This window comes from Tiliqua scincoides, chromosome 1, assembly GCF_035046505.1.
Source record: "Tiliqua scincoides isolate rTilSci1 chromosome 1, rTilSci1.hap2, whole genome shotgun sequence".
Taxonomy (NCBI): domain Eukaryota; kingdom Metazoa; phylum Chordata; class Lepidosauria; order Squamata; family Scincidae; genus Tiliqua; species Tiliqua scincoides.
Genome location: NC_089821.1, coordinates 1,422,191 through 1,431,840, shown reverse-complemented (window position 1 = coordinate 1,431,840; position 9,650 = coordinate 1,422,191).

Below are 9,650 nucleotides of genomic sequence, written 5' to 3'. Positions count from 1 at the left end.
ACATGCTTGCTCTCTCTGGCTCTCCCTCCAAGGCAGAGGGTCCTGCACATAGGACTCCCCCCCCCCCATCCAACTGCTCTACAAGTCAGGTAACTATCTCGCATCTGGGACTTTTTCCTTTCTTCCTCCTCCCTTTTTTTCTCCCCTTCTCTCCCCATCTTTAGTTAGCAACTAGGTTTGGCAGACCAGGGACCCCTAAAATCCTTCCCTACAAACCTTCCCCTTTTCTAATTTCCTCGGATGCACCAAATACACTCCACACGCAACCACCATGAAAGCTAGGATTCAAGTAGACATATACGTACTTACCATTTTTCCATGTGCATTATGTTTACCTGTGTGCTTTTGTAATAATCTTTTATTGAAAGTTATCTTTCTCTCAGTCTCCTCATTAACCTAAAGGGAATTTCTCTGCATTACGCCGTCTTGTTATCCAGCCTATGATCCTGCAGTTTCCAATAAGAGCAGTGTAATTATTCCCCTATACAAAACAGCCCTTTTTGGTAACACTACCCTCTAGACCAGACCTCCCGCCCTCCTGAAATAATCTCTCACTTAACATCAAAAAAACTAAAGAACTTATAATTGACTTCCGGAAAAAGGGATGTACATGCACCATTATACATAAATGGTGAGGAGGTGGAGAGGGTTGCTAGTTTCAAATTCCTAGGTATTTACATCACAGAGGACCTCTCATGGACTATTAACACAAGCATCTTGATAAAAAAGGCACAAAAGGGGCTATATTTTCTGAGAAGGCTTGGGAAGTTAAATTTGTCACAGCAGCTGCTTTTATCAGTCCTATTATCATTGCACCATTGAGAATGTCCTAACTTACGGGATTTTGGTGTGGTACGGAAACTGCTCTGCAGGGGACAAAAAAGCTCTGCAGAGAATTATTAAGATTGCGCAGAACATCATCAACCTTCATCTATCAGCTTTGGAGGACGTCTTTATTTCTTGCTGTCTGCAGAAGTCACATAGTATTCTGAGAGACCCCTTCTATCCGGCTCATAAGTTTTTTAAACTGTTGCCTTTGGGTAGACGATACAGAACTATTAGAGCAGCACCACACGACTCCTGAACAGTTTTTTATCCTACGGTTATAATTACATTGAATAAGAAACTTAAAATTACGACCAAAGAGGTGACATAGTTGTCATCATGCTCCTGGGTAATACAGTCTTGTTAATATTGTTTTTATATTATATGATGCAAGTTAAATAGAATGTGTGGGTGAGTGTGCAAAGTGTGACTGATGTGATTGTTGTATATAGTTATTTATGTTTGTATCTCAAAGGTGCATCCATTTTGTTGTGCTGTAGCACAATGACAATAAAGTAACTAACTAACTAACTAACTAACTAACTAACTAACTAACTAACTAAACTAGCAAACAATATTATAATGCCGTTGTACAAATTGGTGGTAAGGCCACACCTGGAGTATTGCGTCTAGTTCTGGTCACCACATCTCAAAAGAGACAGTGGAAATGAAAAAGGTGCAAAAGAGCAACTAAGATGATTACTGGGTTGGGGCACCTTCCTTATGAGGAAAGGCTACAGCGTTTGGGCCTCTTCAGCCTAGAAAAGAGACGCTTGAGGGGGGACATGATTGAGACATACAAAATTATGCATGGGAAGGATAAAGTGGATAGAGAGATGCTCTTTTCCCTTTCACACAACACCAAAACCAGGGGACATCTGTGAAAATTGAGTGTTGGGAGAGTTAGGACAGACAAAAAAGAAAATATTTCTTTACTTAGCATGTAGTTGGTCTGTGGAACTCCTTGCCACAGGATATGATGGCATCTTGCCTAGGTGCCTTTAAAAGGGGGTTGGACAAATTTATGGAGGTAAAATTCATCACTAGTTAAAAGCCAGGTTGCGTTTGTACAACCTCCTGATTTTAGAAATGGGCTACGTCAGAAGGCCAGATGCAAGGGAGGGCACTGGGATGCAGGGCTCTTGTTGTCTTGTGTGCCCCTGGGGCATTTGGTGGGCAACTGTGAGATATAGGAAGCTGGACTAGATGGGCCTATGGCCTGATCCAGTGGGGCTGTTCTTATGATCTTATAACATCACACAGGTGGGTAGACCTGGGTTCTGCATTGGAAAGCTTGGTAGGCCTGGGCTCCAAAGACTATTCCAGCTGTCAACACATAAGAACATTAGAACAGCCCTGCTGGATCAGGCCAAAGGCCCATCTAGTCCAGCTTCTTGTATCTCACAGTGGCCCACCAAATGCTCCAGGGAGCACACAAGACAACAGACACAACCTGCATTCCAGTGCCCTCCCCTGCTTCTGGCAATCAGAGGCAGCCTGCCGCTAAAACCAAGAGCTTGCACATACCTAGCATGACTTGTAACTCAGAATGAACTTTTCCTCCAGAAGGCATCCAGGCAAGATGCCATCACTACTTCCTGCAGCAAGCAGTTCCACAGACTAATTACATACTGGGTAAATAAATACAGTATTTTCTTCTGTCTGTCCTTCCAACACTCAACTTTTGTGGATGTCTCCTGGTTCTGGTGTTATGTGAGAAGAAAAAGAGGATCTCTCTGTCCATCCCCTGCATGACTTTGTATGTCTCAATCATGTCCCTCCTCAGGCACCTCTTTTCTAGACTGGAGGCCCAAATACTGTAGCCTTTCCTCAAAGGGAAGGTGTCCCAGCCCAGTCATCATTGTAGTTGCTCTCTTTTGCACCTTTCCCATCTCCCTTCCTTGTTCTACTTCCCTTCCACCACCCTCCCCTGTCCTATTTCACCCCTTCCCCTTTGGGAAGGGGCCCAAAAGAAACATTTTACCCACTGATAAATTTCCTCTCAGAGGCCTGGTGAGCAGTAGACAGAAGGGCTGGAACCCCAGAGGTATCTGGCTCTTGCAGAAATTTTCTAGACCATCTACCTGAATTTTTGGTCATTGTTTTCCAATAAAGTCTCCAGCACTTTTATTTATGGCAATGCAGATAATGAAAAAAGTGCTGCCATATTTTCCCGACAGCTCAGCAAGAAGTAAACCTGTTTCTTGTTTGCAAGGGAGTAAGAGTGAAGGGACAGGGACGACTGAGAGGAGCTTGACACTTTCTGAAATCACTAAAATTTTACTTGCCTTAATGTAGCAAAGCATTTCACGGGTTTGTATTGCCTTAAGGAAAACAAGTGTTATGATCATCGCCACACTGCAGCTGGGGCCTAGACAGAGTGGATGGCTGGAGGCCAGCTAGTGAGTTTATGGCAGAGGCAAAATTCAACCCAGGGAGTTACAACTTACAACTCAGATCCTTAAAGTGCAGGCCTAAGTATGCCTACTCAGAAGAAAGCTCCATTGTGTTCAATGGAATTTAATGCCAGGAAGGTGTTATAGTGTTATAGCCCTAATCACTATGCTACCCCAACTCTCTTTAAATTATTATTAGATGCCTTGGAATCTTGCATTATATATGAAACTATTTATTTGTTATGTATCAAGTAAATTGTTACTAAGTTACTGAACTACTTCCTTTTGCTGTTTCACATCAACATTATATGCCTCTAAATAATTATTGCACCTTCCTCAGTAACACACAATATCTTGGTATATGCCTTTAGAGCAGGGGTCTCGAAACTTTTTGACCAGAGGACCGCATCAAATGTCTGGTGCAGTGTTGAGGGCTGGAAAAAAAAATTAAATATAAAATTTAAATAAATAAATTAGAGATGGAACTTGGATGAGTGAATAAATGAATGAATGGGCTCATTCATTCAACCTCTGGCTCTCAGAACACCCTCCAGACACAACCAGAGCACAGCTCCAGTTGTGTTCAGTTGAGTGGGCCAGAGGCTCTCAGGGGACAAGAGGCTGGCTGTGGGCTGGATAGAGGCTTGCATGGGCTGCATCTGGCCCCTGGGCCAGGGCTTGGAGACCCCTGCTTTAGAGCAACAAAAATGAGGCTGCAATCCTATCCATATTTTCTTATGAGTAAGCCCCACTGAACATAATGGAATTACTTCTGAGGAGACACACATAGGATTGTGCTGTAAACTTGTGTTGCAAGGGTCCAATCCTATCCATTTTCCAGTGCTGGTTCAGCCATGCCAATGGGGCACGCATCCTGTGATGGAGGGCCAGTTACAGAGGCTGCATTACGGCATAACCAGTGATGGAAAGTTGGATATAAAGTTGAATACTAAGACTACATTCCCATGCATGCTTTCCTGGAACTAAGGCCCAATCCTATCTAGCACCGGTGCAGTCTCAGTACAGACCTGGGTTCCCTTATGTTAAGGAGGCCTCTAGGACTGCCTCCCCACCACAGGATGCAGTACATGCCCCATTGGCACAGCTGCCCTGGCACTGGAAAATTGGTTAGGATTGGGCCCTCATTCCCACTGGACACAATGGGACTTACTTCTGAGTAGGCATACATGATATTCTGCTGCAAGGCTTGGGTTTAACAAATTTCTGCAAAACAATTTTCTAATCTAACTTCCCAAAGGTTCACATATACACCAGATAGGGCTGCTCTCAAATACTATTTTGGAATGATTAAAATTATCCATTCGAATTGACATAAATGTGTAGCAGGATGTGTGTGTTGGCAACCTTCAGTCTTGAAAGACTCTGGTATCGCGCTCTGAATGGTGGTTCTGGCAAATCCCTTCCACGCCGGGAGCAAGTGCAGTCTGTCCCTGGTCTGTCTCCCTGGCTATGGGCCTTCCTTCTTTGCCTCTTTACCTCGGTCTGTTGGCCAAGTGTCTCTTCAAACTGGGAAAGGCCATGCTGCACAGCCTGCCTCCAAGCGGGCCGCTCAGAGGCCAGGGTTTCCCACTTGTTGAGGTCCACTCCTAAGGCCTTCAGATCCCTCTTGCAGATAATAATAAATAATAAAACTTTATTTTTATCCTGCCCTTCTCCTTAACAGGACCCAGGGCGGCTAACAACATATTAAAAAAACAATAGATTTTAAAAACATTAATACAAGCAGATAAAAACATTTAAAAACACACTACAGATGTCCTTGTATCGCAGCTGTGGTCTACCTGTAGGGCGCTTTCCTTGCACGAGTTCTCTATAGAGGAGATCCTTCTCTTTTCTATGCAAAATTCACAAACATTTTTACTTGAACATCTTTGTGTAATTGTGCAAAACCAACATTTTTAGGACATGCACCAGAACCACAATTGCATTAGTTAAGGTCATTTTCTGCTGGTACCAAAAAATCTTAGGATCAAACTGTATGGAAATCCACACGTACACATCACATGACTCAGGCTAGCAATGCTGTTCAGGATTAGGAAGGTCTGTACCTTCTAAATATGTTTCCTGTAGAGGAGTATTGGTCAGCCTCATCACATTTCTCCAGATACTGGGGAGAAAACTTATAAAATGTTATTACTTAGAGTTGATCAATTATACCTTAACTTCCCTAAAACCTAGCCCTGATAATTTTTTTTTTTCATTATAAAGAGTTAGTTACGGCTCTTCTTCTAATTTGCAAATACTTCATATTGTCAATTGTTTCTAAAACATTAAATAAACAATCCACGCAAAGTTAGGCATTTTCAATCCCCATTGATTTCAGAGGGAAAAATTTAAGCCTAAGAAAGGGAACAGGGCAGTGCTGAAGTTCAGCTGTTTGTCCCTTTGTTCTTAAGGTCTCCCTTTATTTTGAAACACCACAAGGCAGAAGAAAGGTCCTACAGTGCCCTCTAGAGGTAAAATTGGAAGCAACTATTTAGTAAATACTGTAATAAGAGATATTTGGAAATACTGTAGTGTTATTTACTGTACTCAGAAGTAAGCCCATTGTGTTTAGTATGACTTGGGTTGTAATCCTACCTTACTCACAGGAAACACACACCTCTAATAATAAATCACCAATATTCTGAGAAAAATAGGTATTCCTCCAAGGCATTCAGGATGGCATCATGATTCTGTTCCCCCCCCCCCATTTTATCCTGTAAGCTTCCCTGTGAGGTAGCACAAGCTGTGAGATTATGACTGGCCCATAGCCACCCTGTGGGCTTACTGCTGAGTGTGAATCTGAATCTGGACCTATCCAGCCCTAGTCAAAACCAGTACTTCTATGGCACTCTATAGATAAAGATTCTCTTCATCTATAGAGGGAAGATTACTTCCCTTTAATTTGCCAAAACATACTACCTGAGATGGCTGTTTCTCTATACCTAATGTAAAGACACGTTCTGCAGGATGTACCCAATTTAGAAATCTCCATGTGCTCAGATGACCATATTCTCTTTACTGAGGAGATACATCTCCATCTGAACATATTTTTGTATTCACAGATACAAAATATGTCTTTCATATAATATAGAAGATATGTCAGGGCTTTTATTACATTGGTTCTGAGACTAATAACAATAATAACCAATTCATCAGTTCACTGCAAGCGTGAGAGCTCAGTGCACACAGCTGCACGTTTGCAATATCTTTTATATTATATGAAATACAACTTTATGGATGTAACTGATTAGGAAAGCAATCTTGCTTTGGGACGAGAGCTTTAGTCTGGCATCTAAATTAAAAACCTTTCCAAAAAGATAGGCATACTGAAATCTGACACATGTTTAGCCTGGTGTAGGACACTTCATTTTTCAAGCTATATTTATGACCATTGCATATTTTTATGGTATCAAGTCAGCCACCCCTATAATTGCATCAATCAAACCAAATCAGATGCAACTTATAGCAAAATTGATAGGTGCATGAGTGACAAAGCATTTGCATAGCTTTAAGACTACACAACCAAAGATACAGAGTGACCTAGGTTGGAATATGCTTACACAGTTGGGCACAATCCAGCAAAATGTTAGTTGTGACAAAGTCCCATTGTATGTAATGCAGATGGACAAAACAATGACAATGATATGAAGTGATTTGCACAAAGAGTGACTGAACAAAGTGTGAAAATCTCCAAGTGAATACCTCATCTGGAAGAGCTCAAGGCCACATAACAGCCAGTGTAAGGGCCCGATCCTATCCAACTTTCCAGTGCCAGTACAGCTGCAATGCAATCCTGAGGCAAGGAAACAAACATTCCCCTATCTTGTGGAAGCCTCCATAATTACCCTCCTACCACAGGATGCATGCACCCCATTGACACAGCTACACCAGGGCTGGAAAGTTGGAAAGGATTTGGCCCTAAGTCACTCCTTGGTTGCAAAAGGAAATTCTTAGCAGTACTTTTGATACACAGTAGACCCTAACCATTATTTGAAATACTTTCAAATACTGACATTGGTAGAGCTTCTTCCAAGTAGCATACTGTACTTAGGAGAGCTGCAAACTGGCTTATATTGACGCAATTCCAACTGAGCTGTAGGTGGATCCAGTTGTTAGGTTCTTACACAATGTAGAATTCTTACTTACTGCAACTTCAAAGAGTTATGATTTGTGCAATGAAAGCTGCAACTCCTATTTCAAGGCTCACACGAACACAATAAGCATCTGATTTCAACATTCTATTTCTGGTCAATTATATCATCTAAAACAAGCAACCATTTTCTTCAGTTTGACAATCAAAGTGAAACATTTTGGGCTTTATAGAACCTTATTTTCCACTAAAAACATATTTTGCTGTTGACTGTTACTCAGACCTTTCAATACATTACACAGCAGTGTACAAAATTAAGCAAAGTTCACTTGTTAATTAGCGCAAGCTGGATTAGTATTGCTGTTTGCCATTTAATAACTTGCTTTCTTTAATAGTGGGAAAATACCCTGATTTATTCCTTTTCATATTTTTTCTAAGGCTAGAGACTAAATGAGGTGGAAATTCCTGGTCTAAGCACAGTCAGGGAATTATATGACTGATCTTGCACTCTGAAGTCTAGAAGTGTGTTTTTTTTAAAGAAAAAGTGAGAGCCAGAAAATAACTCAAACCTATTTCTGTATGATTTATTTTTCAAAAGCACAGTGCAAACACACCTACAGGGCCTAATTAGCATGCCAGGAGTAAACATTCACACAAAACACACGTTCGCACACCTGTCTGAAGACTTTCATGTGGCTATTGGAGTGCCTGGTTTGAAAAGGAAAAATGGAAGATATAATTGATTATGACGTGGGCTGAATTTGGCCAAAGGCAAAATATAGCTAGTAAGGAAATAGGACCATGTGTGGAAATGCAAGTTGTTGCAAACTGATCAAGACATGGAATTTCATGAAACTTGACTGAAAAAAGTATATTTTTTCCTTGGACTCAGAACATCAGAGATGTTTCCCAGAGTGCCTCTTCACAGGAAAACATTTTTTAAAATCGCATTTTAAAAAATAGATTGTGCCTTCTTTAAAAAACAAAATGAATTCTAAACAAAGACAAAGGGTATATCGTTATTAGGAAGCTTCAGTATTAAATTATACCATAATGAGCATTTACAGTATTGTCCCATGTAGACATACAGTAAGTCCAAGGAACTCAATGCACTCAGTCTTTCCTTTAATGCTAGGCCTCTATGTGCTTACTCCCATTATAGTCCCATTATAGGTAAGTCCCATTATAGGTAATAGGGGTTACTTCCAGGTAAGTGTGCATTGGATTGTAGCCTCAGGGACTTTGTGGCTGAACCAATAAGGATATGAGAACTTGAACCTTACGTTGCACTCTCAAAAATATGATGATGATTAATAACGTCATTTGCACAATCACAACATCACATTCTCTGTGATGCTGAGGGAGTTTTTATATCCCTTTTATATATGAGTTTGAAGCCCAGTCTCCAGTTATATCTCCCTCAGCATCACAGAGAATGTGATCAGAGCTCTTCACAGCTGTCCTGTCAATACTTTCCAGTTTCTGAACATCCCTCCTGAACTGGAGTATTCAGAACAGATTATAGTTCTGTGCATAGATGAGATCTGAAGAGTGCCCAGAATGTTACCAACCCTTCCAGTGTCTTAGAAAGAAATAATCCTGCAGATAAATCCCCATAAAGAGAAGTCATGTGTATGCGTGGGGCAGGATCATATACACAAGGAGAGTATCGCCCCACTGCTGAAGAGGCAATAGACTGACTGCTGTTCGGCTTACAAAGTGTCTTGTCTCCTCATCAGTGGCCAACACACTAGTGTCAAACAAAGTCACATCTATGCACCTCCCTATGTCCTGTGTCCATAAACACAACTTCCAGTTGCCCAGCTATCTGCTATGACCCCAAATCCTTCTTCAAAGTGCCCATCTAGTTTTCCTTCTATTGGCTCTCACCTGTCTTTCAATTACACTTATGATTCTTCTGTTCAATGACCCAACTTGTCCACTACCCTGGGTCAATACTTCCATTTATTCCCTTTATTTCAAGGCATGCAGGTGACACACATTTGAACACGTTTACTTGGTGCTAGGAATCTGCCTGGAGAGCAAGGAGTCAGATAAGTGATGTAGCTATTAAAAGGACAAACAGCAAAAAGCCACAGACCAACAGACTTGAAAAGAAGGCCACTCTTTGGATTCAAAGGCTACATTATCAACCCCCCTTCCTTATTAAAATAAGACCCATGGCATTCAGCACTGCAGTTTGAATGGAAGATGTTTATTTCTTAAATGCAGATGGAGTCTCCATGCCTCCGAAATTCCCATGAAGCTACCCTACCCTAAGTCCAGCTGGGACACTTCCTTGGACTCCAGAGTTTGGGAAAAACAACTTTTGT